The sequence below is a fragment of the Halichoeres trimaculatus genome, unplaced genomic scaffold (assembly GCF_033239565.1).
Source record: "Halichoeres trimaculatus isolate MK-OKI-2021-1 unplaced genomic scaffold, fHalTri1.1 fHalTri1_scaffold_22, whole genome shotgun sequence".
Classification (NCBI taxonomy): domain Eukaryota; kingdom Metazoa; phylum Chordata; class Actinopteri; order Labriformes; family Labridae; genus Halichoeres; species Halichoeres trimaculatus.
In genome coordinates this window covers 14,308,710-14,335,229 of record NW_027437200.1, presented here as the reverse complement: position 1 = coordinate 14,335,229, position 26,520 = coordinate 14,308,710, and the positions used below count along the sequence as shown (strand labels likewise).

The 26,520-nt window shown below is 39.8% G+C and overlaps 1 protein-coding gene across 24 annotated transcripts in view; it reads left to right on the top strand.

Annotated features, from left to right (window-relative positions):
* The window catches only part of LOC141784311 (receptor-type tyrosine-protein phosphatase delta), a 471,971-nt gene that overhangs the window by 139,051 nt on the left and 306,400 nt on the right, over positions 1–26,520 (top strand). For all 24 annotated transcript variants that reach the window (XM_074662121.1, XM_074662118.1, XM_074662109.1 and 21 more), the window contains exon 4: positions 3,350–3,373. The gene's annotated coding sequence lies outside the window, so the exon portion shown is untranslated. The remainder of the gene's footprint in view (positions 1–3,349; positions 3,374–26,520) is intronic.

Here is a 26,520-nt window from a genome sequence, read left to right as displayed (position 1 = left end):
CCTCTAGATCCCTTCTCTGCTATTCCTGCCAGTCTAATCCACTTAGGCCTGTGCTTTTTCCACTGGTTTGATTGGCCAGGCCTCTTAACTTTAACCTCTGGATTCAGGAAAAATCAATTAATATTCCAATTACTAAGGCATATGTATACTACCCTTAGACCATTTCACTGGCCGAAGAGAAACTAGGAATGTCCAAGTTGGAGTTGTCAGGTATCAGCTTCACATCCTATCAGGGGAACGTCCAGAGGAGAGATAAGGGGTGGCACTGCCCACCTTTAAATCTAAATGGCCACCCTAGAACCTCCCCTGAAGTTCTACACAGTGATTGGATATTGTCCAAAAAAAAAAAAAATCTGACTTGGATCATGAACACTTTGATGGGGCTAGTTGGCTTCATGGTCTGAGCATGCATCCTGTACAAAGGGTAGTCTCACTGTGGTTTCTGGTTCAACTCTAAGGCCATGTCGACCCGTAGCCGGGTATTTGGGAAACCGCATATATTTTTTATACGTTTACGCCTGTTGTCCACACAAACCTCAGCTTTACATCACTAAAAACAATGTTTTCTGAAAACTCCGGCCAAAGTGAACATTTTGGAGAACTCCGGTTTCATGGTTTCGTGTGGACGCCAGTAAACAGAGTTTTCGGTTCTCAAACATCACAGCTGAATGACGGAGGCTCATTCCGATTGGCTGGCGTGGGTTTTTTGTCAGTAAAACACTGCCCATAATGGGTTTGGCGTGCTTGGAGCCGCACTCACTTGGGGATTTACCCGATGCGTGTGGTCGAAAGTATTTTTTAAAACAAACGGGGGGGGGTCATCGTTTTTGAAAATACCCAGCCATGTGTGGACATGGCCCAAGGCACAACTCTCTACCCACACACTTACTTTTTTTTCTAATCTCCTGTCTCCCCTAAGCTATCCACTATATAAAAAGAAAGAAAAATAGCTAATACATCACATTTTTAACATCCATGAAAAATATGACAAAATGCAGTTTGGTGTCTCTGATGGACAACATAACTCAACCCTTTCAGAAGACTTTAAACTTTATGTAAGGAATCTGTGCACGTTTTGTATTTGGACACAAGTTGTTGTTTTTTTTTATTTAATTTATTTTTTTATTTCTTGTGGTTAAATAGTCCTGTACTTAGACTTATTGTATCATTTTGTTTCATTCATTCTTTTTTAGTATTACACTTTAAACTTTCTTGTTTGCATCCGTAACTCTGTAAATTTTCTCAGTATGGAACAAATACATGATTAGCTTATCTTAATTTTTTACACTTTTACACTATACACTTTTCATATTTATTTATTTATTTATTTATTTATTTATTTATTTATTTATTTATTTATTTATTTATTATTATTATTATTATTATTATTATTATTATTATTATTATTATTATTATCATTATTATTATTATTATTATTATTATTATTATTATTATTATTATTATTATTATTATTATTATCATTATTATTATCATTATTATTAAATTTAGAACTATGGATAGCACATTGAAATATGAAAATATAACATTGCTAATTTGTGTGAATGGCTGTCCCTTTGATAAGTCGGCGCCCAAGTTGTGGAAACCCAAGTCAAAATAGTCTGGGCATGCCCCTGCCTCCTAAAATAGCTCATTGCACAGATTTAGCACATAAGGTGTTAACTTCGAGTGTAATTTTTTCAAAGCTAGCTAGCAAAGTATTTGTAAGATGTTTTTTTTTTTTTTTCTCATTGTTTTTTTTTGTAATTTGTTCCGTCTTTTTAATCCACTATTATTATGTGTTCTATTCAACCACATGTGATGGTTACTTGGCTTTTGTGATACCAAAGCATGTGTAACAGCAACAACCCACTGTGTTTCAATAGTAGTTGCACTTTACACCGTAATGCATTATATTCTGAATCTTGGTCCATCCCATTCATCTCTTTTCTTTTTATTCTGTTGATGTCACATTACGCTGTCCCTTCAAAAGTCTCAACCTCTCACTCTCCCTCTACCAAACAACCCTCATGCTAATGTCATCGAAACCCCAGGTGCTTCCACAGCCTCTTGAAGTCTGACATCAGTCCCTGCCACCCTCTTTTCCCCCGGGTCCAATTTTCCCTGCATGAAGCTTCAAGGTCCTCAGCTGAGCTCTCTGTTTAGCAACAACAGTAGCTGCAAGTGTGAGTGTGTGTCAGCCTGAATGGTAATGAGCGTCCCAGAGATTGAACCCCTAGTCTTCCCCCCTCCTCCCTCTCTGAAAATAGATTTGTTCTCACGTGCAAAACAGATACTGTAATCGCATTCCTCCATCGTTGATCCCTTTGGGAATTGTTGCATGCACACCAAAATGTAAATGAATGCAGGGGGGGTTAGACATCATCAGCGATAAATCATATTACGGGAAATTCTGCTTAGCAACACAACCAGACTGCACTGTAAGCAATGACCACAGAGCATTAGCCCTGAGTTTAGTATTTCCCAAACAATCCACCGGCTTATTGTCAGCTCACTGCATTTCTTTGTTTTATTGCACATTTACAAGAAAGCAAAACTGTTTTTTAGAGGAGTGCATTTGTAGAGGGAGTAGTTTAATTTGAAGAGGAAAGTGGTGCTGTAACAGAAGTATGTATTTCTCAACAGAGGAAGTAGAGAAGAGGTCTTGTATTACTCATTTCTGTACATTTCTTGCAAAATGTCAGAGAAGCTGTGACATACTGAGAAGGTCGCTAAATGTTGCTTTTTTTTCCTCACTATAAAGTTCATTGTTTGTGTCTGGGCAGCCCTGGGGTCTCTGAGAGTGGTGCGGGACTGACTTATATAACGCCACTGGAACCTTGGTTGTTGGCTGTCAAACTAACAAGCTTTGGGAAATGTAGCAACGGTTGGGTGAGAGATATCTGAGGGCGACTAAATTACCTCAGAGACTTATGGAGAGATGGTTGCACCTTAGTGTGCGTTTGTGTGAGCACATGTTTTTTATTCTGTGGTTACGTTTGCAGAAAAAAAGGGTTCATAGATAAGGTTTCTGCTTATGTTCTCACCACCTCCCCCCTGGAAATCTTAAAACGCTGACAAATATTAATGCAACTTGTGCAAACTTGGGACTCTCAGGGGAAACTATCTCAGATGTTTCATGTCCCTCGATTAATAAATGATGCTCCCCCCTTGACAGGGACTATTCTTAACCACAAGCCTGCGCAATGCTGGAGCAACCGTCATTTTTCAGGGGTGCTTTTGACAGCCTGCATCGAAGTTTAACTTGCTGTACATTGTAATTTGCTGACATTTCTTTTCTCTCTTTCTCTTCCCCCCCTTCTCTTTCTTCTCCCCAATGGCCCACTTACAGATGTGACCAACTATTCCACACTAGGTAAGACTCATTTCATTTCTTTTTACAGCGTTGTTCTCAGGAGTAGAGGAGTGTTTGAGTTGTCATGTGTCCTCAGGAGTGATGTGAATGCAGAAACATGGAGGAGAGTTGGATGGGAGCAATAAGATGCTGCTGTTTTCTCAGTAAGGCTCTGCAATCCTTACCCAACCCACTCTCCCAGATGTGCGCATGAGAATGCACAGTGGTCGATTTTTTTTTTATTCTCTTCTGGCAAGCGGCTTGTGTGCTCTATGCCTTCAATTTTAGTTTTATTCAAATGAGAATCAAATGGCCCAGATTGTTCAAAGAACATGCCGGCAGTGTTGACTTAAACAAGCACAGCACGGATGGTGTCTGTTTCCTCACTGTGGTGAATGTGTGGACATTTCTTATATGGGAAGCTGTGCACCCTTTGCTGTTCCCTTCTCCACCTGTCAACATAAAGCCCCGGTGAAATGTGCCCATATGGTGACACAGCCTCACATGCTCTGTTTGCAGGGCATAACTTAAGCACAGACAGCTCCCAGCTCCCTTTAATCTTTCTCTACACTTATTTTACGATGGACCAAAGTGGCATATGAAGTGGCTCTTACTCTGCGCTGTTGTGTAAAAGGCATCAACACACTTCTCCAGTCTGTCTGTCGCTTATTTATTCCTCACCCACCTGCAGTAGCAGCTTCACCTGTAGGCATGGAGTAACAAATCCTTCTCAGAGTGTCTCTGCGTACATGCTCCAAGTGCCTGCTCAACATTGTAAGTAAAGTCTGGAAATGCAGTCTGGCAGCAAGCAACATGACAGCTCTAAATTGTAGGTTTGGCCATAAAAATCACAAAAAGTTTTCAGTAACTCGAACACGTGAGACCAGCAAAAAAGCAATGCCTGGCTGTAGCAATAAATGAAAATCACTATAGATGACACTCCTCCCTTTTTAACATACAAAAAGTGACACCAATAAATCACTACATATAAAGAAGTTATTTCCAAGTCTCTGTTTTTTGGGGTGTTATGGATCTCAAAAAATGTGGACACTTGAGGAATTGCATTTTTTTGCAATCCTGCATATATGCTCCATATGTGGTATAGTCCTCAGTAATCCTGACAAGTGGAGCCGTGCAATTGACGCCAAAGATAACCAAAGCAACACACGCTGAAACGGGTCATCACAGTCCAAGCAAGAGCAGATTTTGTGCTGATACTACAGAAAGTTCAGAAGCTTTAGTGTGACTGCTCATTAAAACTCATTTTTCTGCTGTGCTAATTAACTAAGGAACACTCTAGCAGTTGTGTTTCTCAGCATAGGGGTCAATCAGATCTTATTACCTCCGCCAAGCAGGTTATGTTTTTGGTTTGTCTGTCTGCGAACAACATAATTCAAAAAGTAATGAACGGATCTTCATGAAATTTTCAGGAAATGTTCAAAATGAGATAAAGAAGAAGTGATTAAATTTTGGAGGTGATCTGGATCACCATCTGGATCCAGGAATTTTTTAAAGGATTCTTCATCATTGTGAGATAGGGCCATTTTCATAATATATTTATATAACTCCACCATAAATGGCCAGATTGCTTTGCAAAACAATACAAGACAAGGTCACCATAATTTCTGACAGATGTAAAAGTACGATCCAGATCCTAGCAATATTGTGGATACTAAGATCAGGAATATGAAATATGTACTGGGTCATCATCATTTTCAAATTATTGTACAAACCTGCAACTAACACCTAATTGTAGCAGACAGTCTGCTGAAAGAGAGTATAACATTAAAGTAGGACTAAAGTGTTGTGTGAAAATCACAATATGCTTGGCAGAGGTCTGTGCTGCCTGAGTGTTTTCCTAGTTTGAGCATCACTTAGCGAATACAAATTGAACTTATATCTTGGCTTCACTTTAGTGGAGCTGGTGTGTCGTCCAATGTTTTTTTTTTTTTGTTTGTTTTTTTTTTTTTTACAGCTTATGGCATAAGTAGTTGAACTAAATGAAAAAAAAACTTGACAAAACATATACTATAAGATATATCTTCCAGTATGCCAACCCTCTCAACCCTAAAAACAAGGGTGTTTTTTTTTTTTTTTTTTTTTTTTTTTTTAAACCTGGTTCATAATTAACCACATTATCATTGCCCTAATAAATTAGCTTATTGTTCTGGTCTGAGATAATTTTTCAGTAAACTACTGTAGCCGCATGTAATTCATATGAGCGTGTTACTTTATGTAACTTATTTTGTAAGACAAAGAAAATCAGAGTTAAATTAGTTCGACAAAGATTTCATCATTTGAATCTGGATTTTGTACATGTTTCTGTGGGATCAGTACCATTCAGTTCATCTGCACATGTAAACATGATGCAGAACTCTTCCCCTGGCAACTGTGGTTCACAGTCGCTTGTTCCAAACCAACACATGAGAAAACAACAGATTTTATATTAGCTGTAACAATGGCTGACAGCAGACCAGCAGGCCCAGTGATACAGGGAACGACTGAACTCTGGTCAAAGCAGACGAACCCAGTGTGAAAACGACCCAAGCTGTTGAATGGCAAGATGAGTGTAGCATCCTACGTTTTGTCAGGCTGTTGTCGAGAGAAGCTCAGCAGGCTGCAGGGGTGTGATAGAGGTCAACTGCATGATTGAATCCACCATAGCAGGGCCTCAGACCTGGACAGCAGGACCTTTCAAAGCTGCCCATGGCTCCAAGCATCTGTTCTTATGGGGAAAATCAATCATCTCATCTCCAAAGTGGAGTGTATTGGACAAATTAGGGAGCTGGCATACCTTCGTGTTACTCTTTCCTGGCTGGCGATTTTTCTCTCAGACACAAAGTTGTTCCTGATGCACTTGACTTTCATACTCAGACAGTTTTGGGAGGCGGCCACCTCATTGTGTAATTGAAAACCCAGCGCCGTGCCACTACACTCGCACAGTTTGGCTACCCGGCGGAGCATCTGCAAGCAGTTCTGGTCCGGCTCTCGACTGTTTGAGGCAGGCGCTGGCTGGGCTGACTGCTCGGAAAGAGAAAACCCCTGGCTAGCTGAGAATAATAAGTACCCATGGGAAGCTGCCAGATGGACATTTACTGTGGAGCCTAGCTGGAGAGGGAGAAATCTGTCAAACATCACACCAGGCATCTGTGGGGGAGCAGTGCAGGTTCACGTCCACCATGTCGGATAAGAGGAGTGCTCTTTGTCGAGACTAAAAGCTGTTAGATTTTTAACACATCATATCTAGTTGATGCATTTACCTTCTTTCAAGGTCAACGACTCACATTACATTAAACCCACCTGTTAGAGCTTTCAATAATGTCTACATAATGGAAGCTTTAAAGACACTTATCATATGTTTGCAGTGGCCAGTACAGACACGCTGAATAGCCTTTCACTTTGACTTAGTTTAATTGCTGTTTCTGGGTGTTCAGCAGCTTATTCATTTAAAAGTTACATATTTTTCCAGATGCTCTGTCGTGCTGAGGCAACAAAGACTACAGACATCTGAGGCCACGTTTACACAAAGACTCCCACAAAGATTCTTCCTTTGTGTTTCCAAAAGCCACCCGCGTTTACATGAGGACAGCAAGAAAACGATCCGCATACGACTCCAAGAGGACAAGTCACAACGATGTAGTGGCCATGCCAGACCAGTAGTTGGCGATGTGGATATATATTTGTATATATGCTATTTGGAAATCGCCATCATTGTTGTGGTTGTTCTTTCTTTTTCTGCCGTTTTATTGTGTGAGACGGTTGGCAATCCAACCTTGAGGCACATTACCGCCACCATCTGGACTGTAATGGCTTAACTGGAAGTTGTGGCTGCGCGCGCAACCTTCACCTGAAACTGCGAGTGCACATGCGGTGACGTCAGCATTTCACCCTGAAACGCTCTGCTCTGTGTTTATACCAGGATGGATGGAGGAGCGTTTTGAAAACTCTCCACTCTGGAGAGCGTTTTCAAAAGTTCCGTTTTCAGACAAAACGCAACGCGGTCTCATCTAAATGCAAGGCCTAAACACAACAAAATGTTATCGGGTTTGACTTTTTTTTGGCGTCGTGTAAACGCGCCATGGGTTTATGTTCAATACTTGTGTCAAATTTGCCAAATAGGCCAAAAAGATAATGCTATCCCCTCCTGGAAATTGGCACAGACTTCTTTAGTCTTTTCTTAGATAGACCTTGAAGCCCCATCTTTTGACTTACAGTAGAAACGTCCAGCATTCCTTTTCTTTTTTCCACACACTCTTCAATACAAAGCTATAGGCGAGGAATTACAATTGGCTCATTATACTCTTGGAAGCTCAAGGGCTCCAGAGACACAAGCAGAGGGAGAACGAGAGAGAAAAGAGCACAAAGAGTTCACCCCGGTACCGTCAGCAGCGAGAGAGGACCTTGGTTCTCTTCGACAAGCTGTGCACCAGTTATTATTGCATTATGTCTGGCAGCACTCCTCTCAGACAGGAACTGAGCCACACTTGATCAGCGATATGACACTGGCAGAGAGGAGAGTGATTGCTGGCTGCTTAGTTAAGCAAATACCATTATGCTGTTGAAGTCTAAAAGTAGATCTGCGCTTGGTGGGAATGATAAAAGACCAGCCCGGACAGTATCCAAAGCACTGGCAGCTTTGTAATCCTCAGGAGTGGATTCTTGTGAAATGGTTTTTTTGGTTTATTCTTCCCTCAGAGAACAAGAACAATGCTATTCATGGATGATACACTGCTTTCAAGTCTCCATCTGGGCTTCTCATGCCCTGGAAAAAGTGATCTTTAACAGGGTTTAGAATATCAAGAATAAATGCCTAATTACGGAGCATTTTCTGATGACTGTGTACATTATGGATGGTGTTCTCTGTGTACACAGCTAAGGTAACAGAATATGTTTTGTAGCAATGATCTGGAGTTCACAGCCCTCATAGGGGTGCTTATATGGAGAACAAGCGAGGAGTCATTACCCCAAGCCGTTAGAGAGCAACCATAGCCTGTTCCTGCAGAGGGTCTTAATATTAGCGCTTTCGTGTCTTTTAGCTGTGCCCTCTGGGTAACGGGCCATTTCGCTAATGGTGAGTTTCTCGAGCATGTGTCAAAAGCCTCCTGGCATATGAAAAGCTCTTGAGGGGGCTTAAAGTGATCGTTTCCTGCTCTTTTTTTAAACACAACTACCGCTGGGTAAATTGTTAACAAGAAATATGACTGATAGCTTGTTAGAGTGACTTCGCATAAGTCCTACTGTAATTAGACAAGAGTGACAGATTCACCGATGTTCACTTTTACAGCCACCCCAGAGAAATCTGCCAACTTTGGATTACATTAGCTGAGCCTGTCAGTCCCCCTCTTTTACTCTCGATAAGCAATTTCTGGTATTTACATAACAGTCACTCATTATAGCAGATGATCTCACATGCTACACACATGCAGACGCTGATACATGATAGTGTGCAACACAATTTGGGAACACACCAAACAGATTCATGCACACTTGGATGCCCCCTTTTTCCTGGGCTGCTGTTTCGAACAGATGGCTTATCTTTAACTTTATCAGTGGCAGAGGTGTCACACGCAAACGCGGGAAGTTTCTCCAGTGCCTGGGGAGAGCGGCATCCGTCAGAAGCTAAAAGCATATGGTGGAGGCACATTAAGGTGTCCTTTCTCTCTTCCCCTGCCTTCCTGTTGGTTGTGCGGTTGCGCAACCAAGCGTCAGATGCTCACTTCACAGGACAAAATATGTACTTGTGTGTGTGTGTGTTTTGGAGTGTGTGGTGGGAAAGTGGGCACTTAATTTAAGATCTTGTGGTTCCTGTTGGATCAGTTTTATGTGTTTTTAAAGCTCTTCAGCTCCTTATTCATCCACCCATCTGCATGTTCTATTTGCATATACTTGTTCTTGTGCTTATAAAGAAATGTTTAACAGTTAAACATTACTTCTACTGGGCATGGTGAAATAATGTTTCTCCATTTTGGAGAGAAATTGCGAAGCAAAATCAGCTGTGTCAAGGAGGTGTTGTTTTCCCTCTCTCTCCCACTAATATCAGCCTCTACTGCCATCCCAACCTAAACGCCCCAGTAAGGCACTCAATTCCAACATTGGAAGGAAAGCGTGTTTACCAGATCCTCCATGTGTTGCATTCCTACATTAAGCTGAGTGTCAATCAAAGCCCTGTTTGGGCTCAGTCTTCCATGCACCAACACGACAGCATGGTGTTGGACACGAATCAGACGCACTCGAGAAATTACATTCTGCTTGTGTGGTTAAGGAAGTGCACAGTAGATGTAGATGTGGAGGTACTGGAAAGCTTGCCTGCTTAGACACAAACTCTGTCTGTGAATATGTTTGTTTCGACAACAGAGGGATGATTAATTAAAACATCGATTCACTTAAGAATCTAATTCCTTATTGGATATATCTTTACATAAAGGTAAATGCCACTTAAATTAATTGGTGAAACATGTATGAAGCAAAATCAATCAATCAAGCAGGCAACCAATTCAAAAATAACAACAAAAAAAAAAGAAAGAAAAAAAAAACTAGAAAACTAATCACCGAAACAGGCAAATCAACTAACTAATTAATTGATAACAAACAGGGGCCGTTTAACAAACCAGACAACCAAACCAACTGATAAATCAACCAAATAACAAGCTACTTAAAGAAATATCCAACAAAAAACCTAAACTAACCATTCAATCGACCTCTATACCAACCAATCCATTAATAAACTAGTAAACTCACCAAATAACCAGCCAATTTGTGGAAAACTAATGATAAAACAGAATAGAATAATACAATAGAATAGAACTTTATATGTCATTGCAACAAAGTATGAAAAAAAATGAAATAATATACAAAAATAAAATTATAATACAAAGAATATATACATTCATATAAAAATTAATTAAATATTATAATTTTATTGATAATTTAATAAAATTGTACAAATGAATATATAGAATTATACAAAATATAAAATAATTAAAATGATAACATAAAATAAAATTAAAAAAAATAGTGAGACAGTCAACCAACCAACCTAGTGGTAAAACAACAAACAGATTTTTTTTTTTTCCTTTTTAAAGAACTAGTCAGTCAAACAACCAAACAGCAAGTTGATGAATTAAACAACAAAACAAAACTAACCCAACTGACTAATCAACCTTCTAGCCAACCACCTAACCAGCCAGGTGATAATTAAAATGGCTAACACAGACAAAGAAGAAGAAGAAGAAGAAGAAGAAGAAGAAAGAAAGAAACAAACAAACAAAAAAAACACCTGCAAAAAAAAAAATCACCCAATTTATCACCCAACCAACCCACCAACCAACCAACCAACTGCTCACCACAGCCATGCATACAAAAAGACAGATCAATCAACTAACCATATAAAATATAGCCTTTAGTTGTTCAACAATGGGGAATTTACAGAATTACAGTTATACAAGACAAAATAAAGTGCAATAAAGACGACAGAGGGTTTCAGCATTAACAGGAGTGAAAATGTCACAGGTACAACTATTACAAGTCCAAAAGTTAACCAACGATCACACCAACCAATCAATAAACAAACCAATCAAATCTTATTTTTTTACGCAAAGTCACAAAAGAAGCACTGAGCAACATAATACCAAATGATAGAAAAAAAATGAAGAACCAATACAAAGAGGAGTACTTGTTAAAAAATGACAGGTAAACCCTGTTTTTAATGGTAAAAAACTGAGCAGACCTGTACTCACTGGTGAGTAGCCGTCTGCAACAACACAAACTGCTTTCCTTTTCTTTCTCGAGCCAATGTTTTATAAACCAAGAAGTTAATACAGTTATAAAATTACTTCCAGCATTTTTCATCTACTGTTTCTTTCTTTTCCTCAGTTTTGACATCTCCTTTGTGCTAGGCTTCAACTCAAGAATGAATTCTCTGATATGTCACAGCATGCATCCCACAAACCCCCTCGAGCTTTTCCTTTTTTTTCCTTTTGTTGTTCCTGTTTTGACGTCTCTCTAATAAGCGCCAGCAATTAGCCTGCTCTTCAAAAATATGATTTTTTATTGTGTATCAGGGTTTGGTCATTAAATGCAACAAAGGCAGTCAAAAAGAGACACAATGGGCTTAGCTGATTAAGGGTGCTGCAGAAATGATGCTTGGTTGAGAAACAATCAAGGAAATTCACTTTATTTTGTATCATCCTGTTAATAATAAGAAAAAGTCCAGCACGTTTTTTAAAGTGCAGTAATGTGTTCTGTTTTGACAGTATTTTTCCATTAAGCATGCAAAAACACACCATTTCTTTCATCTTTATATAAGATCATTTGAATGTGCTGCTGTTTGCATCAAGCCTCAGATTGTTTGTGCTGCTGATAAATCTGACGGGGCCTCAGCTGAAGTCAAGCAGTCTCCCCTGAGACAGCATCTGGCCTAAGTTGACTCAAACCTCCTGCATCCAAACTGGCAGAACATTTTAGAATGATGAAGACCACTGGACAGAATCCATGGCCTTGCTTCTCTAAAGGTTGAATGTCAGAGGTTGCTGGGTGGCCAACCCATCTGCCAGTCTGGCGCCAGCTACATACAGTAGAGGGTGGATGTTAGTAATCGAGTGGCATACTTCGTGGGTGTTTGAGAGGAGACAGGCTGTGTCGTGTTCATCAGAGCATCGCCCTCAGAAAGATTATGTCGTTGTCACCAGCTTGATTAACAATGTTTTGACAGTTGCAAAGTAACCGTGATTAATTTGTTCTTTGTGAGTTGTCAAGGTTTGTTGAGGTATTTAAAGGAAAGACATATGCCTACACGCTTTCAGAAAATACAAGTCAAACCTTGTTCTGTTGAGAAGCAGGATTCCCCTCCTGAAATCACAATGTCCTGAAATCATTTCGAAAGCAAGCAAAGGCTCGTGATCATGGAAGGATTAATCTATTAGTGAGCTGGAGGGAAAAGTTGAATGTTTGGCCCAGTGAACTTCACCACCCTCTTAGAGCCCTAAGTCCATTTTGTATACACTCTGTCAATTCCAAGCTCTTATCAGGTGCAGGCATACAGCAAACAGGACATGGCAGGTGCATTGTATCCCTACACACCTGAAAAGAAGCCAGCTGTGTTACACCAGCCAAAATGTCCTGAGAGAAAGGTGTGTGGCCATTTGATTAAATTAAACCTAATTTTATTTTTCTTTACACAAATTAAACTGAATAGAAGTTGGCTTCTTAGTGAGAACCAAATGTGACAGACTTTGAACTTAAATGAACCATTTTTTCAATAACCTGGGGACAGTGTTGTAATGTAACAAAGTACAAATACTTTGTTACTGTACTAAAGTAACATTTTTTACACATCTGTACTTAACTTTGCATTGGCGTTTTCTCCCGGAGGCCAAGGGAAGCCATGCTTCCTCTCTTTTTTCTGACTGTAGCTGTGAATTAATGAAAATACTCCTTTTTAACAGTTTTGATAATTCTGTGTTTCGTCACTGTCATCTCTTCCTTAATTCTTTCCTCTACTTATTGAGCATTTTACGATGTGTAAAAAAGCGCCCACATAAATGTTCTGTTGTGAATGAGTGGTGAAAATACGATATTGCACATTTTTGCCTGCAAGGAGGCCAAGCCGAGTTGGCGTCTCTTGGTGAAAAAAAACAAGAATGATTAACCAATCAGATGAGGCTGCAGTCATGACACTGCTCACCTGTGATTGGCCAAGACTGTGTCAAGGGAAGCGACCCCGTCTTTGGCCTCAAACCAATCAAATCACTGTATCGTCGTCATCAAACCACTGAATGAAATCAGGGAGATTAGCACATTAGCAGAGTGCATGAAGTGGCCGGTCGTGCATTTGAGTGGGCGGTTGAGTAAATTAATACAATGTTAAAGCTAAGTCAAGAGGCCAATGTATGTGTGTGAATGAGTGACTGAGGGTGGGAGAGTGTAAGGCCGTGTATTGATGTATAAGTAAGTAAAATGAGCGCTCTCTGGGCACTCTAACAGGTCATTCCATTACATGAAATAGCGATATACAAACTGCAACATAGTCTTTTATGTACCCCACTTCCTAAAATTAGAAGAAATTTGAGATAGTGACGTAATGCCTTTTGGTCAACCCAACTGCCAAGTGGGAAGAAGAAATTCAGCTTGTCTGGGCATGTCACATTATCGATGCCATCATGGAAGCACCTGCGGCAAGCACTGATGCTAACGATTCTTTGGTAGCATCTGTTGAGAATGTCGACCACAGCGGCAAACTCTGTGAACTCTGTGGTGCTGCTGCAGAAAGCATTGCACAACCGTGGCTGTGTTTGCATGAAATGGTCTCTTACGTTGGAGTGAAAGATTCTTCCTACCAGATGAAATGCCAAGAGTGACTGAAACAGCAGGGTGCAAGTTTTCGTTGAAGAAGTTAAAGCCTCTTTCTCCTGTGCCTGGATATTGTCTTTTCACTGTAAGAAAGCCACAATAAATTTCAAAATCAAAATTCTAACTGATTACTTTTCAAAAGATACTTTTAATACTTAAGAAGATTTTATATCATGAAAGTACTTTTGATTCTTAAGTATAAAAATCAGGTACTTCAAGACTTTTGCTCAAGTAATATTCTAAAAAGTGACTTTAACTTTTACCTAAGAAGTTGTATGGTAACACACTTGTATTTCTCCTCAAGTACTGCTTTTAAGTAAGACTGCCTGGGGAATAACTAAATGTCTCAAAGTGCTTTATGACTGTTTAATCAGCTCATATTGAATCAGACATGGTGTTTTATTCCAAGCACAAGCTTGATTATATTCTCTAACAGCTTTATTTTCCTGTTTCTTATTTCTTATCACAAGAGCAAATGATGATGAATGTAGCGCGTTAGCCACAATTTAGCCCGAGCGTTGGTCAGTATCTTGAAAAAATATCTCTAAGCATGCTTTTGTTTTGCTTATTATTTGCATTTTGGAAGCAGAGTTCAATGCATACTTGCTGTAGTGAAAGACTTTGTGTTTAAGATGTAAGGGAATAGATTTGAAGCTAAGAACAGCACTCACATACAGCACTATTTGTGCACTAACTGTGGATTACATTAGAGAATAATGTTGTACAAATGCAATTTACATGTCTGTCTGTTCAGGAAGGGTTAAAAGAAGGAACCTTCAATTGCTCTTTGAATGCATTAGCTCTTTGAAGGAGGCAGTTGATGACATTTGATTTAAAAAAAAGAGAGAAGAAATGAACTGTAATGATTCATAGTGATGTACAGCCCCAGTGTTAGTCACATACTGCCGCGTGTCCTCACTGTTACCCAGAATAAGATATTCATCACAGTATTAAGTGATTAGTATGCACAATAGTGCCCTTTTGTTTCTTCTTAATTACTTTTAACTGTGCAGCAAGCATCACTGCACCATGCTTAAGGGCTGCAGAATATTTACCCTGCAGAGCTTTATGTACACACAAAGCCGCTCCCCCATGTCCCCGTGCATTTCTACTTTCGCTTTCTTGACCAATCCCAAAATAGAAACCTGTGTTAATTAGTCCTCTGTGGCCTGCCATACAGAGAATCCAGGTTTGTAAATACAAGAGAGGATGTGTCCTCAATTGTCCCTTGTTACAGATTAAGGCCTGAGGCCAGATGGGAAACTTGAGCCAAGCTGGGGTTTTTTTTCGTTGTTTTTTTTCTCCGGCTCTGTCATTCCTGCAGGTCACAGAGGAAAGGTTTTTGTGTTTGCCAACAGCCTTAAGTGACCACAGGCCTTGATAAAGGGTTACCTTGCAGATTCAAGCCTGTGACACATGGATAGATTGGTGAATTGGTGTGCAGAAATTAGGGCTGTGATCGACAAAGCCAAGTTACAAATTGCAGAGAAACATCTGAATATGCTCAGCACTGCATTTGTCTCAAATGTGCAAATGTGTTTATAGCTGTGCTGAGGTAAGATTTCTTATAATGTCAAGGACACAAGTTGTTATGTAATGAAACGCCTGCCTTCCTCTGCATATGGGCTAATATAAATCTTTGTGATATGAGGAGTTTTGGTTGCAATGGAAAATGAGCAGTATGTAAATCTGACTCTCTTGCCATAACTACAATTTGTCCTTTTCCTAGATGCTGAACAGTAAGTTATAAGAGAAGTCAAGAAAAGGCATTTGGATTTAAAGATCCCATATTGTGCAAAAATCACTTTATTAAGTCTTTTAGTGAAATTTGTGGGTCTTTGGCTTTCCTCCCAGCCCACAAGGTGTGATATTTAATGACAAAACCTGTACTTAGTAGTGCTTGTGAATGTAAAATCCTGACCGTAAACAAGCTGTTGGGATTTTGGGGATTTGCCGATGTCAGCGATTCCCTTTTTTGATCAATCAGGAACAAGTCTGACCTGATTGGTCCACCGGAGCAGATACCCCAAACCCCCTTCCCGCCCACTCCCCTCTCCGCTGCTGGAAGGAAATCTGTCCAGCAGCGGGGAGAAGAATACCAAAGTTGAAGAGCCATCACTGCGGCATAGTTCCATGCACAAGCTTCCCATCCCGGAAGACGACAAGTCTAAGTGGCTAGAGTTCATTTATCAAGGAAATGTGCCAGCTACACTCAGTAAAACTGTGCATGTGTGTGCTAGTCACTTCATGGCCAACTGCTTTTCCAACTTTGGACAGTACAACAGAGGGTTAGCGAAATGACTGGTCCTGAATCCAGGCGCATTAGCAACCATCCACCAACAAACAAACCTGGGACCCTGGAAATGTGAGTATTTTAAATGCTGTGTGCTGTGGAGCAGATGTAAGAGCTTTTCCTCAGTGTCCCCCCTGTCTCTGTGTTAGCTTCAGGATGCTAACTTTAGCTGCGGTTAGCCTGTTGGTTTAGCCTGTAATGTTACGGTAAACGAGCTTCGCTGTTTTCTAAACATTGTGCTCTCAGAGCTCATGGTGCCGCTCTCAGTGATGCTGAAGAGTGGGGCGGTATCAGCGGTGGCTCATTTACATATAAAGGCCACGCCCACTAAATCAGAGCGTTCTGAACAGAGGGGCTATGAGAGCCTGGAAACAATGCTGCTGTGCTTGATTTATTGCCTTTTTGGACCAAAACATGTCACTACCATTTCATGAAGACATCAATGATCCATATTAAACTGCAGAAGAGGAGCAGAATAAGGGACCTTAAAGAAGAGGGGGGAAAGGTCTCTGAATACGATGTTGATAATCACTTCATAACGTTGGTGCATCCCCTTAACTGCATCATCAAATGTATTACATCTCCTGTCACCCAACAAAACAACCCCCTTGATTACACTGGGCTTAAATCTCTTTCAGTAAAATAAACAAGCCTCATGTTCTGGATCAATATCAACTACATTATCAAAGGCAGTGAATACAAAAGCATGTTAAACTACATCAAGCTGTTTCCCAAAGAAAGTTGGCCCCATTGAGGAACAACAAACCACACTGAAAAAAAAAAAAAAAAAAAAAATATGTCTGTACACAATTGTGTAAATCCTGATTTATAAAAAAACAAACACAGCAATTATCAAAATGATTGTTTCAGTCACATTATTCAATGAAAGCATGATAATATCTAATTCTACATTGATTGAATTTAAGTGATGCATTCATTTGGCAAAAAGTGCATCTTAATTTCATGTTAAAATCACATCCATACACAGATATCTACCTATGCATTTACACTCATGTTTCTGCATGAGGCCGTGTATCAATGCAAATCACTTTATCTTTCTACAACTCTGCATTTTCAAGCAGAGAAGGAGCCAATTTTCAAGCCATGTCTCAAAATGACCACCTGTCTTCAACACTTAAAACTAAAGACTCTGTTGTGTTCTTCTGTAACTTTTACAAAGGAAATAACCTCATGTTAGCTCTTGATTCCGGTGCTGCTGATGTCTCTCATCTCTCTGGGGCTAATTAAAAAGATTGTGTCGGTGCATTGTAAGTGGAATTACGTGACTGCCAGGCTACCACACTCGTTCCTCGCCTCCCCACATTGTATTTACTTGGTGTTTCTTCAGAAGTGAAGAGGCTGTTACATGTGTCACAGCGACATCACGCCCCATCATTAATTTTCCATCTTGTTACCGTACATCCACCTCTTACTTCTTTTATTCCCTTGCTCTCAAACTTTCCCTCTTTGCCTCAGCATGATAATCACCTGACTTGAAAGATGGCAAGCAAAGAAAAGGAATCAGGATACTGTATGCAAGAATAACAAGCTGACACTGCACACTCAACGGCAGTGAATAATCTTTCCCACATTTTTATTCCTCCCCCTAGCTTTGCACTGTAAACATTGCCCGTTATCTATTTTTATCCTGCTGCTTTCTTCTGTTCCTGGCAGTAAGATTTTGTTTACCCTTCAGTTTTCTGTTGTTTCAGATTTTAGTGGATTGGAACACAGTGAAGTGATGGTAGGACACCTTTGTTAGTGGCAAATGACCTTTGATACAAAGAGCTTGTGCTTACATCAAAGTAGTTTGCTTTTGACACGCAGAAATATTAAAATATAATCAACTTAACTAAAATTACTTAAGTCTTCTCAGAACATTAGCGTCTTTTTTAAAATCATGTCATCACTCTTTGAACCGTGTTAATCGATGAGTTAGAGCAGGTAATTTACAAGGCACACTTCCGGAGAGGCTGTGTTAAAACCGGTGCATTATGATTTATATTAACATAATCCAGTCTTGCTAAATTGGATCAGCCATATTATTAAAGCTTTCACTCAGTGTGGTTAATTCATCTCATGCTTAACTCCTAATGAGAAATAAGGAAGCAGTTACAAGGCAGGGTACAGACTGAAACGCAGGTAGAGATTATCAGCCTGCCTCGCATGGTCTCATTCTCACTCCCAGCGTGTCTGTGTCATGTCTACAGGGATAGAAACAACGAAAAACCACTCAAGTGTACACTCTTCATCTTGTGGTATCAGTTTGGGTGCCTATGTCTCAGACTTTGTTCTAAACCAAGGAGGATTTTTCATTAAAGGCTCTTTGGAAACTGTGCTCAACAAAGACCTGCTGATACTCGTGAGTTGGAAATAAATGAGGGCTTTAAGTTGAATAATATAAATGTGGAATGCAGGGTTTAAAGCTGGGTACACACTTTAGGATATAGTCAAAATTTGGAGTCAAGCACTTTCCTCTAACAAAAGCCAGCAAAGGCACAAGTTATTATGGTTTTTAAGGTTAGCATACCAGATTTTACTGTGGTGTAAATATGTAAAGACTGATTGACTTCCTCCTATCTGCTTGGAAGATTACCTTGTCTGTTATGTGTGCAAACAAAAACAGGTGGACAACAAAACAAAGTAAAAATCAAAACAAAACAAGAAACAATATTAAAACAACCAATCAGGGACGAGTTAACCGAAGAAGGAAGCACAACTAACACAGTCAGGGCTACAACAGTTAACACAGTAAAAGTTTTTTTGGAGGTCCAAACTAAGGACCAGCTTCCTGCTCTGTGGCAAAGACACAGGTTTTTATTCTTCTCCTGAAAAAGCAACCCTGTCTGACTGTCATGGACGGATGTAAACTGTGGATGTACTTGGTCGTAGGGGTTGCACAATTTCTCATTTTTAACCAAAAAAAAAAAAAGTAGATGGTTTTTTTCTTCAAGAGCTGCAGCGACACAACGATTAGTAGCATGACATCCCAGGTAAATAGAATAGAATAGAAAAGAATAGAAAATACTTTATTTATCCCTGGGGTAAATTCAGGAGGAGTCACGGTAGCAATCAAGAAAACAAAAGTAAGAAAGTGTATGGAAAGTGCAAAAACGTCTACTCCACCCTCTGGTAATCCCTCTGTTGCTGGGTTGGCACAGCTAGCTTGTCCATCTTATTGGAGATAGATCTTACGTTCCCAATAACAATGAATGGAAGAACAGGTCCATGTCCTCACTTCTTAGCTCACACCTGAGAACCAGCACGTCGTCCTCACCTCCTTCTTCTCATCTTGTGGGGAAACATCAGGCCTTGCACCAGTTAGCATTAACATGCTACAGGCTGCTAACAGCTGATATTACATATAAACAATGCAGCCATGGTTAGGATCTCCAGACAAACACAGGAGAAAAAGTAGTAAAAATATCACTGAAGACAAAACCAGTTTGGTGTCCATGACCAACAAATGAGCCATACAAAGTGATGATCCACTCCAAATACAAAGATGACAAAAAAGAGACAAAAAATAAAATAAGATGAAGAGATGAGAAACAGCCTTAGGGCGTTCTCCTTAAATTACAGTTTTAGGAGCTTTTATCAGCTATTATTTGGCATAATTTGCTAACATCTATAGTGGGATTTGAATAAAAAGGTTCCTCTAAATTAGGTTCCAGGAACTAAAATAGTTTATAGCTCCTGCAGTGCAGAGGGTTCCTTCATGTAGTGTGAAATTGCCTGTGCATGTTGGGAACACATTGACTGCTGGCATTTTGCTAACTCCTGACTACCATCACACTGTTGTTTGTCTGAAACCAGTGTTGGTACTGGAGGGTCTGTTCCTAAAATGTGTACACTGCATTATTCAGACAACAATGAAAAATCAAAGGTTTGGAGTCAACAGCACACTCAGATCAAGTGCACATTAATAAATATTAACAATTCTCTGCAGTTTCTTTGTTTTGTCTGCTCTGTCCTCATGCTAATATGTTGTCACAACACATACAATTTGCACTGATTCACAGCAATTATTGTCCCTGCCTGTCGAAAGAGACCTTTAGCAGTTCTGGCGTGTATGAATAAGCTAACATTCTAAATCCCAAACAACACTCCAAGGGGAACCATTCACCGTCTTATCATGCTATCTGTCAACACACGATGCTAATTCAGGTGTGAACGGTAAACTCATTTCCATTTTGTAATCTGGCCATGCTTTCAGAAATATTGGTAGTCTGCCCACCTCGCTGCTTCCCATTGGACACACAAACAAAAACCTGATATCCAGAAAAAATGAGAATGAAATGAGTTAAAAAGAATTAATCAGGATGCTCATGCATAATATGACAGTCAATACCCTATCGATCACTGTAAGATTTTAATTTACCCATAATGACAGAACATTAAGTGAACCTGATTGATAGTTTTTACACATGGGAGGACACAATTATCCTCTGCACAAGCTACACACACACATTCCCTCGCACACAATGCCGACACAAATCCACACACACTCCCCTTCCATAATGTTATTATCTCATTCTCCATGGTCTCATTTTTCACAAAGCCCCGGGGTGTGTGAGGGACAGTCAGGGTTGAGCTCACACAAGCCCCGGCTGCACACCCGACTGCCAGCGAAGGTCTGTGTTAGTACCAAGTGCAGCGCTGCCAGAAGAAACAGGAACAGGGAAATGGAAGGAACCCAGACGATCCTGCAACACAGTTTTCATACTACCAGTGGCAGCAGCTGCTTGACTTTATTGGACAAAACTGATCATTTGGAGGTTTAAATTTGAGGCTTATCAAAAGGGCATTCTTAAAAAGAGAAATGGGTGCACTAAGGTCTGTGCAGCCGCATAAAAAAGAATAACTGCAACATCATAGCAGATGATTGATTCTTACACAGGTCAAATGTTTTCTTTACAGCTCAGTTTTGAGCCTGTGTTCTATTAGAAAGGAAGAAATGTCCAACTTATTTGACTCTTAAGACATCATTTTCAACTTTATCTTTCAGGTCAATTCCTGCATTTTATTAAATAATAAATAATCAATTCATAAGCAAAAAGGCACTGAATGATGCTCGGAAAACTGTTGTTCATCCTCACTGAAATACAACCTATATTTTTCTGTCTGGCACAGAGGGAGGCGAGTTTCTGTCACGACAGGGTTAGTTATCAAACTCTGAAGTGTCGAATCAATACAAGTCTTTGTGCACATCTTCTTTTCAAGTTGCTATGAAGAGAGCATTTTTATTCACACCAACAGTGCTTCCTTGATGTTTAAATAAACTGTGGGATTGATTTTGCATTCAAAACAAACAACTGTCCACTTTCCCATCTGTAAGAACTGAGCCTGGACTGCTCGGACATGACGTCATCATCCAGTGAATCCTTAGCAAAACTGTTTCTTCTTATCTGTGCAGCTGTAGTGAGTAGCTGACTCCAACTTTTACAAGCTGCAATAGATATCCTGCCTCAATCCTTCAGTTTTGTTATTCACACACTGCTTTCTCCTTCTTTTTCCCCTCTACTTTACACCAAAAAGCAAAAGTATTATAAAGTTTTCAAGAGCTCGAGTTGAGTAAATGTCTGCTGTTAGGATTTCGAAGTGGTCAGAGGTTATATAATGCTTATTTTATTACGTCTGTCAACAGAGTTATATTTAGAGTACAGGCTGTCTGCCTGTCTGCTGATGTTTTTGTTGGTTTGTAGCAGGAAATCAACTTAGGAGATTTAATTAAATTTGTTGGAAAAGAGAGGCCAAGGGCCAAGAGAGCATCTGATTAGTTTCCAGCTATGTGGTGATTTATCAAGCATGTTTGTTTTTCTGTTTTTTTTTTTTCACCAAGCTGTTACTCCTGGACTTTGAGCTCGAGAACGGGAAAGCAAATTTTGCCAGCTGAGAGTTCAATTTATTCAACTTTTATCAATTTTTGGCCCATTAAAAAATAGTTGGCAATAAATATCAGCCTGATGTTGGATTGCGTTTCGTGCTAACAACCAAATATTAGCATACTAATATGCCAAAGCTGATCAAACCCTTGGCCTACATCTGCTAAATTTAAGTGCATAAACAATTATATTGTAGGCTATTAAGCAAGCTCACATGAACTCAGAATTCTGACGAGCCCTTAAATGGTGTTAGCATTACAGTTAAGTTAGTTACATTGTTTTTTAATTAGCTACCATAGAAGAATTCCTCTAAGTCTTTGACTTACGCTGAATAGAAGGTTTTCTTTCCACTTGACGTGTCTTTAATTAAATTTACAGATCTCTGTTAAGTCCAGACTTTTCTAAATGTAGCCAGAAATGTGCCCATTTTGCTCTTGATATCCTAGCTTCCCTTACCAAAAGCAGTCATGTTTTTTGGTTAATTTGAGGAGGCATTCAAACAAAGCTGCCACCGTGAAGCTAAGCTATTAACCTTGTTTTCTTTCAAGAGCTTGCTCACTAGAAAATACTGTTAATATAACATAAAGTTAATATTTTAGTGCTATAAACTACCCAAAAACAGACACTTCTGGTAAAAATCTAAACATATAATAATGCAAATTTGGACACAGTACATGATTCATATTTGCCTTTGTTTGTGTAAAGTATAGCAGTGTATGTTAGCATGCTAACCGATGGGAGCAAAGATGATTAAACAAACAATAATCCACTACACTGGAAGCATGATGACAATGGCTTTCCAGGCTTGTAGATGCAGCTCAAAGCACTGTTTGTATGGCCTCACCTAGCTACTAGCATGAGTGTAAAGTTAGCATGATTCTCTTTCAAGTGCTGGCTAGCTCAGTAGGCTTCTGACCAATATTTCTGCTTAATGTCAAGAGTGTGCATTGTCATCATAGGCTTTAAAGCATAGGTTGAAAATACAGCTTAAAGCACAGCTTCGCTAAAATACTGCCTTAAGCTGCTAGTATGAGGGCACACTGATAAGTCTGTGTTATGCTTTCCGCACAAGCTACACGCGGAAATGACAGAAATGCACAAGATCCATACGAGAGAACACGTGAGGCTTGAATGCTTTTTCACACCCCATGTGGCGTCCGTTGGTGTCCATTCTCAAACTGCAGGGGGCGGTGTATCACAAACGTACATCTACTAGAGTACTAAATGAGCTTTGAAAAAGTTTGACTTTGTTTACAACACATTTACATATCTGTCACAGAATTTTTTTCAGATGCTTTTAACTGATTTGTCTTCGCTGCCAGGAATGGCCACAATTTCATGTCGTGAATTGTTTACCACTCGGTTTTTCACCCTTGTTTTTAACCTCTTATAACTAATGAAAACAAAACTCTTCAGAAAAAAGAGGACCTGAATACAAGGCAGCCAAATTATATCTTCAAATCGCCACAATAATCGGACGTTAGAACATTTCTACGAGGTGTATCGATTTCTTTAAGTTTGACCACAGCTCATCTGTAATGGCTGGAGAGCCAGTTTTTGTTGTTTTTGTGGCGATCTCACTTTGAGCTGAGCAAGATGGTGTCCATTTTTTTTTTTTACAGTCTATGGTGAAGAGTCATACAGATGCCTGTATTTCTGCACTTTTATCACTTCTGCCATCTTGTCCCCGCTTCTACGTCCAGCAGGTTAGAAATTTTTCAAGTGTGCACGGCATGAAAATTTCCCAAGTGAAAATGACTGTAGGGGGGGGTGTAGGTGCAAATAAGATGCATCAAGCATAAATCAGCCTCTAGCCTTTGCTGCTTTCAAGTGCTGCATTGTGGCACGGTTTTGGAATTTCAGTGCAAAAGCACATTTAATATTGTTTGGATGAAGGTTTGCATTGTTGTGTAACTGTGAAGACCCCACACTTTAGCTGTGGAACAATCAGTGGACACAGAAGAGACATGTTCCTAGAGTCTGCAAGGTCTGATGAGTGGGCCTCCAGCAGATAGCCACACATATGATCAGTGTCACATCAGCAGCATCACTGAATGTGACACCTCAGACAGGGGCTAGCTGTTACTGTGAGGAGCCAACTCTCCACCACAACTTATTGGTTCAGGGCCAGATTTTTTTATTCATAAGCACATGCTGAAGACAGAAAACCAAATGTCCACAGGTCCCATCCACATTGGCGGACAACTGGAGTCACAGAAATATTGATTCACAAAGCCACAAGTCAGACCAGAAACTCTCAAAACTGCATCTAACATTTGTCAGGGAGGTGCTGTAACATATTCTCCACTTCTCACTTTCCTCATTTACATCTGGAAAGAGGTGACAGGAGTCATGTGGTGTTGGTATCTTGCTGGAAGGTTTGTGCTCCTTACGTACTTCAACAATTATTTGAAACAATGTGATGTATACAAATGTAACAGCAAGCAAGAGTGGGAAGAAATCAAAAGTAACAGCTGTCAACAAAAAATAAAACATGAGGTGTAAAGTTTGCCGTGGGGAAAACACAGACTGATGGTGACAGTGATTTACTGAATAATGCATTACACTTGGGAGACGAGAACATATAGAAACGACATATCGAAGGAACTTTTCTGCTCCCACTTTTGTTGTATGAAAAATACTTTTCTAACACATCTACAAGAATAGCGGTGGCAACATCCTTAAATTTAGAAAGATGAATAACGCCCCCTGAACGTGTGATGAACACTAATTAACAAGTTTCAGCTTGAGAAAACGCTCGTCTCCTGCCTCTTTGCACATTGCGTCCCCTTGTTGCTGCAGCAGTGGCAGGTTGGGTGGATCCCTGAAAAAGAAACCGATTTCACTGCCTCCTGTAAGATGCTGATTTCTGCACTGCTTTTGAAAGAGTCAACTCTCTTTTTACAGCTCCTGGCATTTCCAGAACATCCATATGCTTAACTCTTCAGCGGTGGTTTTTCTTTTTCTCTCACTTTCCTCACCCTGCGTGTCTTCAGGTTTGCCGCGCACACGTTTACAAGAGTGTGAGCAGATGTGCTGTTTATACTGTGAGGTGTTTCGGTAATTGGGACAAATGGTTAATTTGATTTAACACTAATTCCAATCTGTTCTCATCCCTTTTGAAACAAATGGAAGCAACCTTTGATTTTTGGTATTGACACTGTGCTCAGTAAATGGCTGACCATATCACAGTGTGTACCAGCTATAGGTCTCCAGAGAAGCAAATGAACGCTTCCCTCTCAGAGTGCTGGGCGTCATGCCCAGACCTGCCTGATCTGTGTAATAGATCCGCCCCGGCCAGCTAAAGCAAGGCCTTGATCTCAGTCAATACTATTTCCTGTTGTATTTCACACCATGCTGCTGTGGCTAGTCTTGCAGATTAACTGTCACAGGGACATGTTAGGACAGGAGGAGTGCTTAGGCCTGACAGGTATCCCATGACAATCTAATGATTGTATCGTCTTTGGATAAACCTGATCCTCAAAGGTCCAACTCATTCACTCTTGACCACCTTTGAAGCCTCAAAAGTACAATTAAATTCTGTTTACTAGGGCTGGAACAGTATGCTATACTCAGAATTTGATTCTTTTTCGATTTTTGGGATGTGATTTGATTTAAATTTTGTTGGTTGTTTGTTTTTTGACACCAGACCATGTGAAAAAGCTGATGATGAAAATGTCTACAGACTATAACAGGAGCCATATTTCCCCCATAAAATGCACACCTTGTGAGTCAGAGAGAAACATTTCACCCTCTGCTGGAGAAAAGTGGTAACTTTTTTTCCAGTCCAGCTTATAAACAAAGACTGAATTGAAGAATTTGAATTTGAAAAAAAATAATAATGATAATTTTTGACAAAGAATCACAATTTTAATATTGTCAGAAAAAAAATCCAGATACATAAGTGAATCAATTTTTTCCCACCCCTACAATTTAGACATAGCTTAGTTTAAACTTAGCAAAAAGAACGGATACATTTTTGTGGTACTACCACACATGCCCTATCCTTGGTCCAGACACGATCTGGTGTTCAGTTTATGGGGCCACCAGATGATCAAAACAAGAGTCAATAGCAACAGCAGAATTAGCTGTTTGGAATTGGCAGAGAAGATTTGACAGATTTTTCATGGTTGCCGCCCACATACCCCACTTTACTGCTTATACAACTAATTCATGTTCTTTATCAATAGGGATGGGTACCTTTTACATCTGAATCAAAAGGGTACCGATGCCCGGTGCCTGCCAGTTTGTCACCAGTACTCAACAGTGTGGCAACAAATATCAATTTGTTTAATAATCAAATGTATTTCGTTTTTTTTCTAATTTATTATATTTATTCTTTAATATATAACCTTGTAATGCTGTGTTCATTGCCAGCATGGAAAATAACCAACTCTCCCACTCCTTCACAGTCACAAGGTTGCATTTAGATACCTAAACATGGTACCTTTTGATTTCACATGCATCGGTACCTAGTACTTTTGACAGAATTGGGTTGGTAACTATAAGAGTACTTGATTCTGTACCCATCCCTACTTACAAATGTATTGCCAAGAAGCATTTTAATGATAAAGAAATAATCTACCAAACATCAATCTCCTTGCTCTTTTTGCTAAATTTACATTTACGAGATCTATCAAAAT